This window comes from Canis lupus, chromosome 18 (assembly GCF_048164855.1).
Source record: "Canis lupus baileyi chromosome 18, mCanLup2.hap1, whole genome shotgun sequence".
NCBI lineage: Eukaryota > Metazoa > Chordata > Mammalia > Carnivora > Canidae > Canis > Canis lupus.
Window position 1 is genome coordinate 8,434,084 of NC_132855.1, and position 12,875 is coordinate 8,446,958.

A 12,875-nucleotide genomic window follows, 5' to 3' on the forward strand; every position below is an offset into this window, starting at 1 on the left:
TTTAACACTTGACTCTTCATAAATAAGTTATAGTATAGAAATTTGTTTTCATAATTATCCATATTTGGATTCAAATAAAAGTGAATACTTTATAATTTAAAATTTGAAAACATTAAAGGTGTTAAAATCCTGAATTTTGGATGTGTAATTCAGAGCATTCCATCACTTAAATTTACTTTGGATAATGTTTATTTTCTCATAGTATATTTCTAATATTTAAAATATCAGAAAATGAAATACTGCTGGTCAGTTCTCTCAAGGTTGTAAAATTAGAAGAATGGATATGTATATTGACTGAATTTAAAAATGAATTCCCAGGGGTGGTTGGGTGGCTCAGTCCCTTAGATTCTTGGTTTTGGCTCAGGTCATGATCTCAGGGTTGTGAGATAGGGCCCCGGGGGCTCTACCCTGGACATGGAACCTGCTTAGGATTCTCTCTCCTTTTCTCCCTCTGCCCTTTATCTCTCTTTTCTCTCTCTCTCTCTTTTTTTCCTCTCTCTCTAAAAAGTAAATACATAAAATAATAATAATAATGAATTCCCAGAAAACAAAGTATTAGCTTTCTATGTGGACAATAAATTTATGATAACTTCTGGTTTACATTTCATTGCAGTTATTTTAATCTAAAATTTCTGTTTTAATCTCATTTAAAAGCTATGTGGTAATGCATATTTCGCTCATTCAACAAATAATCCAGGGGGAAGATTGTATTTAATTTAGTTATTTTACTTATTCATTTAATAAATAATTTTTAATGATTGTCTACTGTGTACTAGTCACATCATAGGCATTGGGAGTACCATAATCAGCTGAACAAAATCTTTGCTCTCTTATAGTTTATTACATGATAGAATTTAGAGGCAAGAAACAATACATAAATAACATGCTAAATCCAATAATAGTCGGTGCCATGAGATAAATGAAGCAAGCAAAAATAAAACTATTTTAAGTAGGGTAGACAGGGTAGGCCTCACTGAAGTGAGATGTGCAAAAAACATGAAAAAAGTGAAAGAACAAGCCTTACAAGTCCAAAGGTTTTGAGGTAGGACTGTGCTGGCATGTTTCTGAAACAGTAAGGAGACCATTGTGGCTAGAGCAAAACGTGAGGGGAAGAAGAGTAGTAGAAAATAATGAACAGTGGGACGCCTGGGTTGCTCAGTGATTGAGCGTCTGCCTTTGGCTCAGGGCATAATCCTGGGATCCTGGGATCCAGGTCCTGCATGAGGCTCCCCAAAGGGAGCCTGCTTCTCCCTCTGCCTGTGCCTCTGCCTCTCTCTCTATGTGTCTCACGAATAAATAAATAAAATCTTAAAAAAAAAAAAAAAAAAGGATAATGAACGGCTAGATTGTGTAGGGTCTTGTAAACCATTGTAAAGACATTGGCTTTTATTTTGTGTGAATGAGTCATTGGATATTTTAAGAAGATTAGCAGGATTTTGTTAACTTTTTATAAGGTGTCAAAAATTCTTAAGACTTAATTGCTGTAGGAAGGGGAGGGTGTAAGTAAAGAAACCAGTTAAGAAGCTAATGTAATAATTGATGTACAGAGTTATAGGGAAACAGTTTTCTTGGCGAGTGAGAAAGTGGATAGAACATTAGTATCATAAGATTAATGCTCAAAGTATAATGACTCCTGAGGAAAGAGGGAAATGATGGTGTGTGTATTGTGGTTATAATGATATGTAAGTACAGAGTTGAAAATATGAGTTGGTGGAGGGAGAGTGAAAAGGTGGTATTTATCACCCATGAATTGTGTACCCCAAGAATTGTGGAGCTGGAGAACAAGCCAGAATAGTAGGAAATATAATGCTTAAAATTAAAATGTTTGGTGTTTTTTGTTTGGTTCTGGAAAGGAAATGGTTGTATAAATCTGACTTATACAAAATGTACATTTTGTCTCTCAAGCTAAGAAACACAAAATGAGATCTACTACTGAACCAAATATTTGCCTTATACATGGAGTAATAATGTAATCCAGTCAGGAAATCAGCACCATTGCTATTTAAGACCATCATTCTTGGCTTTTAGCAGTATTGCTTTAAAATTAATATTCAGGGCAGCCCCAGTGGGGCAGTGGTTTGGCACCACCTGTAGCCCCGGGTGTGATCCTGGAGACCCAGGATCGAGTCCCAGGTCAGGCTCCCTGCATGGAGCCTGCTTCTCCCTCTGCCTGTGTCTCTACCTCTCTCTCTCTCTCTCTCTCTCTCTGTCTCTCATGAATAAATAAATAAAATCTTAAAAATAAATAAATAAATAAAATTAATATTCAAATACACCAAGCAAGCTCTCAGACTTTTTTTTCTTAAAAGGACTTTGATAGGTAGCATTCTCGTAGGAGCATTTGCTTGTACCTTCCTTGAATAATGAATCTACTTCACACTTCACTCTTCTTTCTTTTTTCTTAGATTTGTGGATTTTATCAATAGTTAACATATCTACATGCATTTTGAAAGAGGTCATTTTTAGGTCAAACTGCTGAAAAGGAACATTCATCAGAATTTAGGTCAAACTGCTAAAAAAGAACAGTGGCAAAATATCATAAACTAATTTTACTATGGGAAATAATCCATGAGGAGTTTTATAATGTCTTTAAACTTAAAACTAGCTTGAGGGAAAAGGCTTCAAAACAATATTGAATTTTGAAACTTGATTTATCTATAATTTTAACTTGTATTTTATAGAATTCCTTTCTCTGTTGATAATTCTAAGAAAGCAATGGTAATTTGAAAGCTAAAGTGGGCTTTAAAAAGGGTTTGACAGAAAAGCCTGGGTGGCTCAGCGGTTAAGCTTTAGCGCCTGCCTTTGGCCCAGGGTGTGATCCTGGAGTCTGGGGATCCAGTCCCACGTCGGGCTCCGTGCATGGAGCCTGCTTTTCCCTCGCCCTGAGAGAGAGAGAGAGAGAGAGAGAGAGGCAGAGACACAGGCAGAGGGAGAAGCAGGCTCCATGCAGGGAGCCCGACGTGGGACTCGATCCCAGGACTCCAGGATCAGATGCTCAGCGCCAAAGGCAGGCACTAAACCACCGAGCCACCCAAGGATCCCCAATAAATAAAATCTTAAAAAAAATAAAAATAAAAAGGGTTTGACAAAATTTTTTTCCAGTTATACTTAAAACTTAAAAAAAAAAAAAAACTTTATAGGAATTTTGTATGTGAGATAAACCTGCCTGACATTACTTTTCTAAGATTTTATTGGCTGTTTAGCTTGAAGAATTCTACATGTTTTCCTTCAAAAAATAAAATAAAATAAAATTTGATTTATAGTATGAAACACTAAAAACTAGAAACAAAACACAATACAAAGGTATAGTTGTATATTTAGTAAAGGAATTTGCTTTTTCTCTTTGTACACATAGAGAAACACATTGTTTCCTGAACCATTTGCAAGTAAATTGGAGATAACATGACATTTCATCCCCACACATCTCCTAAGAATAAGGACATTCTTCTGCATAACCACAGTACCATCAACACATTATAATTAACAGCAATTTTCCCATTTCCTAAAATATTTAGTTCAAAAATTCAGGGTTTTTTTTTATTGTTCTCAAAATGTCCTTGTAATTTCTTTTTCTAAATCCAGTCAGGACTTATGCATAGCATTTGGTGGTTACATTTCTTTAGGTTCTCATTTTTGTTTTCCATAACATTGAGTTTTTAGAGAAATGTCAGTTTAACTGTAAAATATCCCACATTCTGTATTTTGTGGTTCTTGGTTTCAAGATGGTTAATAGTACTGTTCAAAGAATCTGTATATCCTTACTGATTTTTCTTCTTGGCTTTTTGTTCTAACAGTTACCAAGAGATATTTTCAAGATAATCATTTTTCTCAATTTTTGTATAATAATTATTTGGCTCATCTTTAGAGATTTAATTTTTCTGTTGAAGTTCTATTGAGTTAATCTTTTTCTGAATTAAAAAGAATTATAATAATTATTTTAAAGTCCTTGTCTGTTTATTCCAATATATGTTTTATCTAGATCTGTTTCTTTTGGCTGTTTTTTCTTTTGATTATTGATCAATTTTTTCTTGCTTCATTGTATGTCTGATAATTTAAAAAAGATGTATACACACACTAGCACTGTGTTTAGAAGAGACTGGCATAAATACTAGTTTTCCCTAGAGAGGGCATAATCAACCCCTCCTCCCCCCCCCCACCCCAGCAGGCTGCTAGGATGAGAGGCTGACACTTTGATCCATCAGGGGTTAAGCTGAGTTGAAACTCGATTACATAGTTTGATTTCACCTCTGGCTTCAACTGCTTTGAGAGTGAGTCCTGTTTTATGTATATTACAGTCGAGCAAGACTCTGGGACCTTAGAAAAGTGCAAAGAATTTCTCTGCTTTTTAGTCCCACTCTGAGCCTCTAGTGCTGCCCCTACTGCCTTTTTCATATTTCAAAATCAAGACCTATAGGAGGCAGGAGGGATGCAGTAATGGAACAAGGAGAGCATCTCTACGTTTGGGTTTCTTAAAGATTCCAGTCTGTCACACCATTCTAAGCAACCACTGAAAGCTCTGCCGGTTTCTCTTTAATCAAACAAAACGCCTCTACTATGGAAGACTTGATCTTTTGCTGCCCATGTACCTTCTCAACAAATGTACAAAGTGCCTGTGATCTCTTCTCATCTAGGCCTTTCTTTAGTTCCTTTAGACCTTTTGTATCATCAGCTCTCTTGATTTCTTTTTAAAACACTGTTTTTCGATTGTATAGTCCCTTTTCCCCTATTAACAGCATAACCAGGGGCCTGTTGTATTTGTCTGTATCCTAAACCAAAACTAACTTTGTGTTTTGTATTTTAGATTTATTTGATTGTTTTCTCATGGAGCCATTTAACTACTTTTTCAGTCTCCTTTATTTCTTATAATTTAAAATTGGGATCTAAAGTGTCGATTCGGTTAACATTATTTTTACCAAAATATCTGTGAGGTGAACCTGCACACTTCTTATTGCTTACATTAGCAGGTTCTTATCATCAGGTTATTCTACCAGTAGAGATACTAAATTTTGCCATTTGGTTAGGGTGATCCTCCCATTATAAACTTATGTTTTCCCTTTGCAATTAGCAAGGAATGTGTAGAGTGACATTTTGGCCTGTGGATCAGTCCTGTCTCCTGAGTCTTTTAGCTAACAAGTTTACTTCTGTTTATTAAATACACTGTTTAATTTGGGGTTGCAAAATGATTTTTCAAATTGTATCATTCTTTGTGCTTGCTAGCTTCTATAAATAAAAGCTTTTCTTTATGAACAGGGAATGATTACATGTTCACCAGAAAGGCTGGGTAAAAATAAACATATACGTATACCTAATTCTTTCTGTTTAGCAATTTTCACAATTAAGAAATTGGTGTATTAGTTCCAATTGTGACAAGTAAGTTCTTTGGTTTTGAGGTTTTAAAAATGTTTGGGATATCACTGTAGCCTCCTGCATTGTTATTTATTCAGTCTTTCCACCAGTCTTTATTATATTTTTTTTTGAGGGGAGGAGAGGATGTTCAAATTATTCTATAGATAGCTTCAAAGCTAGCTTCTGTGTTCTGACATGGCCTATGAGCACTTTCTTACTATCTAGTACAAAATGAGCCTTTACTTTTGCTGTCTAAGACTTAGAATCAAACTATTTCTTCACAGAGTTCTTTTAGTGGAAAATAGCATTTAGAAATTAAATTAAGATCTGGGTACTAGATGTGCTGAAGGACTTAGTTCTGAATAACATTAATATACTTGCTTTGTTCTACAGTTCACATAAAATGATTAGAAAATTACAATGCCATTTTTACTTTTAACAGTAAACTGGATGAAATTTAAAATTTCTTTGAACTTCTTTTGAATTTGGAACATATCCCACTAAGGATCAAGATAACTTTTTAAAAATTACTTGAAACAGTTCTTTTATATAGGGTTTTGTTCACTTTCATTTCATTTTATTGTTTTTTTCCCCCCTATTTTAATTTGTCGGAATGTAAATATTATAAAATATTTACATGGTTCAGAAATCAAGACTTTATAAAAAGTTGTATTCAGAAAAGGCTCCCATCCATTTTCTTCATTTGTTTCTTGTTTTATCCTGTTTTGTTTTGTTTTTCAGAATTAACCATATCCATATACACACACGTATCCACCTGTTCTTGTCTATGTTCAAGTGGGACATGTTATATGTCTTAGAGATCACTGTTTGGCATCGTATTGGTCAGTTTTCTCCAGAGAGTTGGCTCCCGTGCTTATGAAGGTTGACAAGTCCCAAGATCTGCAGAATGAGTTGACATGCTGGGGACCCAGGGGAATCAGTGGTGTAGTTCCAGTCCTAAAGCTGGTAGGCTTGAGGCCTAGGAAGTGCCGATGTCTCAGTTTGACTCTGAAGGCAGGAAAAATTCAGTGTCCCCATTCAAAGGCAGTCAGGCAGGAGGAGTCTTTCATACTCTGGGGAGGGTCAGTCTTTGGTTCTACACAGACCTTCAAGTGATTGGATGAGGCCCACCCTCATTGTGAAGGACAGTCTGCTTTACTCAGTTTACTAATTTAAATGTTAATCTCATTCAGAAACATCCTCACAGAAACACTCATGTTTGGCCAGATATCCAGGTACCCCTTTGGCCCAGTCAAGTTGACAACATAAATTAACCAATCATAGGTATATAGATATCTTCCTCATTCTAATAAGGTATTTACAAGTTTTTCCTTTTACAAATAGTGCTATAATGGAGATAACCTGGTGCATATTCATTTTGAATTTTTGGCATTGTGTATTTGTAGAATACTGTATATGGAATTGCAGGGTAAAAGAGTAAATATATATGTGATTTTGTTAGATATTGTCAAATCATTGTAGATAACCTTAGATAAGGTTAAACTATTTTACAATTCCACCAGCAAAAAACAATAATATCTGTTTCTTCACAATCTCACCTACCTTTTAAAGTTTTGCCAGTTCGATATGTGGGAACTGGTATCCATGGTTTTGTTTTCTCTTGTGAGTGAGGTTAGTATGTTTTCATATATTTAAAAATGATTTGCCCTTTTTTGGTGAGTTATGTGTTCATATTTTGATTTTTTTTTCCCCATTGGTTTTTGGTTTCTTATATCTTGATTTTTTCATAGTTTTTTATATGATTTACAGATATATGCCCTTTTTCTTTGACTGTTTATGTCTTTGCCATGCAGGATTTTGTTTTGCCATGTAGAAGACTTTGTTTTTATGTAATCAGATATATACCTCTTTTATTGATTCCAGATTTCAGTTGTCTTTAGAAAAGCTCTCCTGATTGCCAGACTATAAGAATTCCTAATAGTAATTCACTCATTTACTCACTAGGTTTCTTCTAGTACTTGGATGATATCATTTTTTTTACGTTTAGCTCTCTGACCTGTTTGGAATTCATTCTGGTGTGTGTTGGGAAGGATAGATCGAACTTTCCCTCCCAAGTAATTATCCATTTCCCCCAATATTATTTATGAAAAAGTCTCCCTTTTCTGCAGTGATTTGACATGACATTATGCCAGGTTGGCCAACTATATGCTATAGTTGGTTCTGTTTTAGGACTTTTTGTTTCATTGTCTCTGTCATGTTATTCTATAACATCTTCCCCCTACCCCACCACCTGCTCTTTTCTCAGGGTTTTCTTGGCTGTTCTTTTTTTTCCCCCCATAAGTATTTTAGAACCAGTTGGTCTAATTAAATCTGTAAAAGTTTGTGTTTTTATTGGATTTACATTAAGTTTTTTAATAACTGGAGAAAACTGACATCTTTGTAATGTTGAATCATCATGTCCATGAAAAAGGTATAGATCTTTCCATTTGTTCCCAGTCTGCTTTTGAGTTGTTCAATAGTATTGTAAGGTTTTCTGAACACTGGTTATGTGTATTTCATGTTATATTTATTCCTAGGTATTTTATATTTTTCTTGCTGTTGTACATGTGATCTTCCTTTATATATTCAGACAGATTACTAATATATGTGTGTATAATATAGGTATATTGTATATAGAGAGGGGCTTCTGATTTTTCTATGTTTTACATCTTGTTTTAGTGAATTCTTGTACTGTTAGTATTGGTTTCTGATTGATTCTTTTGGGTTGTCCAGGTAAACTCATCTATGAATATATACAGAGTTTTATTTCTTTCTCTCCAATTCTTTTGACTAATACTCTTTCTCTTGTCTGTTACATAGCTGTGCCTTTTTTCACTTAGCAATAACGTGTGTGTGGTGTGTGCCCACTTAAAATATTGCTGGCTTTGGGGCTAATCTATATGTATAATTCTACTATTAGGTAATATTCACCAATTCTTATTTTACTGAGTGTTTTTTTTTAAAGATTTTATTTATTTATTCATGAGAGACACATAGAGAGAGAGGCAGAGACACAGGCAGAGGGAGAAGCAGGCTCCATGCAGGGAGCCTGACGTGGGACTCGATTCCAGGTCTCCAGGATCATGCCCTGGGCTGAAGGTGGCGCTAAACTGCTGAGCCACCCGGGCTCCCCTACTGAGTGTTTTTATTAGGAATAAGTGTTGAATTTTGTTGAGTGTCCTTTCAGCATCTATGGAAATGAATATGAGTTTCCTCTTTAAATTTGTAAACATAGTGAGTTATATTAATGGATTTAAATTTATAGGTGAAAGATTTTTTGTTTCATTTTCTTCTACTTTTATTGCATTGTGACTGGATGATTTCATCTGTAATTTTTTCTGTGGCTCTTGCTGTGATTTTCTTCATGACATAATACACGCATATTGGTAATTCTTGTGAATATTCCATGTGCGTTTGAAAAGAAGCTATACGCTATTAGAAAGCAAAGTTTGTTACCTAGATAAGATAAATTTTATTCTACTCTCTCCAGCTTCTCTAATTTTGCCTAGTATTTATTCACTTGATTGTGTTGTATACTAAAGTTCTCTATTGTTAGTTATGTCTGTTTCTTCATGCACCTCATGGAGTTTCTGCTTTATGAATATGGCTGCTCTGATAAATGGCACACAAATATTCGTAACTGTTACATATTCTTTGGAAATTGTGGCCTTCAGTATTAAAAAGTTTCCCTTTTTTATTCATTACCAATCTCTTCACCAGCCTTTCTCAATCATCTCATGGATGAAGTTCATCTTCCAGAAGTAAATGCTTCCAACTGTGATGTTCCCTGAGTTCTGACATACCAAAAGCTGTTTTTCTATAGCTTTGTTACAAAATCCACAGCTTGGCCAGATAAAAATTCTTGGCTCATACTTTCTTTCCTTCAGCTTCTGAAAAAAAATTATTTTAGTCTTATTTTGTATCTTCTTTCCATTTTCTCTGCAGCCCCTCCCCCTTCTTTTCCCTTCGCTTTCTGCTGAATTGTATGGGAGTCAGTTGCAGAAATCACAAGACTTTCATTCCTAAATACTTCAGGGTGTATCATTACACTTAGTTGAGCAAATTCTCTAACTCCCTTTTTTCTCTTTCTTTTTTGTTTCAAGATTTTATGTAAATTCTAGTTAGTTAGCATTTAGTGTAATATTAGTTGCAGAAATAGAATTTAGTGATTTATCACTTAAATTTAACACCCAGTGCTTGTCACAAGTGCCCTCCTACTACCCATCTCCCATTTATTTTATTTTTTAAAGAATAGGTTTTTAAAAAAAAAAAAAAAAAAAAGAATAGGTTTTTAAGATTTATTTATGTATTTAATTTTTTAAAAAAGATTTTATCGGGATCCCTAGGTGGCGCAGCGGTTTGGCGCCTGCCTTCGGCCTAGGGCGCTATCCTGGAGACCCGGGATCGAATCCCACATCGGGCTCCCAGTGCATGGAGCCTGCTTCTCCCTCTGCCTGTGTCTCTGCCTCTCTCTCTCTCTCTCTGTGACTATCATAAATAAATAAAAAAAATTAAAAAAAAAAAAAAAAGATTTTATCTATTTGAGAGAAAGAGAGCACACACAGAGGCAGAGGGAGAAACAGAGCAGAGAGCCCAATGTGGGGCTCGATCTTGAGATTTTGACCTGAGCCTAAGGCAGACACTTAACCAACTGAGCTACCTAGGCATCCCATAAAAATTTATTTATTTTAGAGTGTGAGAGCATGCTGAGGGAGGAGCAGAGGGAGAGAGAGAATCCTGAAGTAGACTTCCTGCTGAGTGGGCAGTTGACATGGGGCTTGATTCCAGGACCCTGAGATTATGACCTGAGCAGAAGTCAGATGCTTAACTGACTGAGCTACCCGGCACCCCACCCATCACCCATTTAGCCTATCCCCCTGCCCACCTCCCCTCCAGCAACCCTCAGTTTGTTCTCTGTAGTTAAAGAAAGTAAGTCAGAAAAGATATATATCATATGATTTCACTCATATGTGGAATTCTCTCTCTCTCTCTCTCTTTTATCTTTTATGACATGGACATTTTACAAAGTTTAATAGACTCTTAATTTGGATTTGCATGGTTTATTTGTAATTAGATTGAAATGAAGCATATTAGCAGGAATATTACATAGGTGATACTGTGTTCTTAGTGTATTGCATCAGAAGGCACATGGTATCTATTCTGAACTGGATTTTTTTTCCCTTTCAAGTAGACTTTATTTTTTTAGTGTGGTTTTAGGTTCACAGCAATACTGAGCAGAAAGTACAATGCCCATATACACCCTGGCCACACACATGCACAGTATCCTCCACTGGCAACATCCACCAAGAGTGATACGTTTGTAATTGATGAACTACATTGACACATTATTATCATCCAAAGTCCATAGTTTGTTTGCATTAGGGTTTGCTTTTGGTGTTATATATTCTGTGGATTTTGACAAATGTATAATGACAAGTATTCATTATTATAGTATCACACAGAATAGTTTCATTTCCCTAAAAATCCTCTCTGCTTTATCTGCACATTCTGTCTTTCCCCATACCCTTGACAATCATGGACGTTTTTACTCTTTCCGTAGTTCTGCCTTTTCTAGAATGTCATCCAGTTGGAATCACAGTATATAACCTTTTCAGATTAACATCTTTCACTTAATATGCATTTAAGATTCCTTGATGTCTTTTCATGGCTCAATAGCTCATTTCTTTTTAGCACCAAGTAATAATCCATTGTCTTGATATACCAAAGTTCTTTATTCACTTGCAAAAGGACATGTTGATTGCTTCCAAGTTTGGGCAATTATGAATAAAATGCTGTAAACATTCATATGCAGGTTTTTGTGTAGAAGTGAGTTTTTATTTTGGGGGGCAAATATCAAGGAGTGTGATTGCAGGATTATATGGTAAAAGTGTGTTTACTTTTTGTAGGAAACTGCTACATTGTCTTCCAAAGCAACTTTCTCTCTTTTTCCCATTAGCAATAATTGAGAGTTCTTGTTACCCCACATCTTTACCAACAGTTGGTGGTTTTGATGTTCAGGATTTTGGCTATGCTATTAGTGTGTAGTAGTATATTGCTATTTTAATTTGCATTTCCCTTATGACATATGACCTGGAGCATCTTTTCATATGCTTATATGGTATCTTATTTGGTGTATCTTATTTGGTGTATCTTATTTGGTGAGTCAGTATTTTTGCTTGTTTTTAAACTGAGTCGTTTGTTTTCTTATTGTTAAGTTTTAAGAGTTCTCTGTATATTTCAGATAACAGTCCTTTATCAGCTATGTCTTTTGCAAGTATTTTCTCCCAGTCTGTGGCTTGTCTTCTCATTCCCTCTCACATAGCAGTTTTTAATTTTAATGGAGTCTAGCTTCTCAATTCTTTTTTTCATGAATCTTGACTTTGGTGTTGTATCAGAAGAGGCATTGCCAAACCCAAGGTTTTGGGTTTCTTCTAGAAATTTATTTTCTAGATTTTCTTCTAGGAAATTTATAAAACTCTTTAATAGTTTTAGAGTTTTGTGTTTTACTATGATCCATTTTGAGTTAATTATTGTGGAGGGTGTAATATCTGTGTTTAGGATCATTTTTAGTATGTAGTTAGCATCCCAGCACCATTTGATGAAAAGACTCTCTTTACCCCATTGTATTGTCTTGGCTCTTTTATTAAAAATCAATTGAATATATTTGTGTGGGTTGGTTGCTATACTGTTTTGTTCCATGGGTCTAGTTGCCCATTCTTTCACCAACATCACACATTTCTGATCACTATAACTTTATAGTAGGTTATAGGAAGTCAGATAGTGTCAGTTCTCCAACTTTGTTCTTCTTCAATATTGTATTGACTATTCTGGGTCTTTTGCCTCTCCATATAAACTTTAAAATTAGTTTGTTGGTATCCCCAAAATAATTTGCTGTGATTTTTGATTGGGATTGTAGTGCATCTGTAGATAAATTTGGGAAGAACCAACCTCATGACAATATTGCATCTTCTATCTCTCCATTGTTTATTCCTTTTTGTTCTCAGTTTTTATTTCAAATTTGAAATGTTCATATCTGCAGTTGCTTCCTCAATTATATGTAATTAATAATGAAATGTGACAGGTTTTTTTTTTCTTTTATGGCTGTTTTTGGTTCTCTTTTTGAGAATTTTCATTTGCTGAAAAGTTCTGATTATTTTTTCTTCCCTTCTAATAGAACCTTGTTTGGTTTCCAGGTTCATTGAGTGTCTCTTTTAATGTATTTGTCTATTATGTTGAAGTGTCTGTAGATGGGTAGGTAGGGGTTTGGGTGAGTTACTTTGTTCTTTAATTCCAAAGAACCATGCTTGATTGCTACAAATAACAAAAGTATAGTTCCTTTAATAAATATCGTCCTCTTTTGGTCTGACTTACAATTTTTTAATGTATAGATCATAACATGTCAGTGGGCTTATTATCCTTAATTGCTTCATTTTTTTCCTTTGTCACCAAACCTCCAAAGATACCTCCTTTTTTCAAAGTGCCTCTTTTCTCCCAGAGAAGGAATCTTTTCAAGGCTCTCCTTTTTGGTA

The 12,875-nt window shown here is 35.0% G+C and overlaps 1 protein-coding gene across 3 annotated transcripts in view; it reads left to right on the top strand.

The window, feature by feature from the left end:
* SAMTOR (S-adenosylmethionine sensor upstream of mTORC1) overlaps window positions 1-12,875 on the top strand; it is a 90,488-nt gene that overhangs the window by 16,927 nt on the left and 60,686 nt on the right. The window lies entirely within an intron of this gene.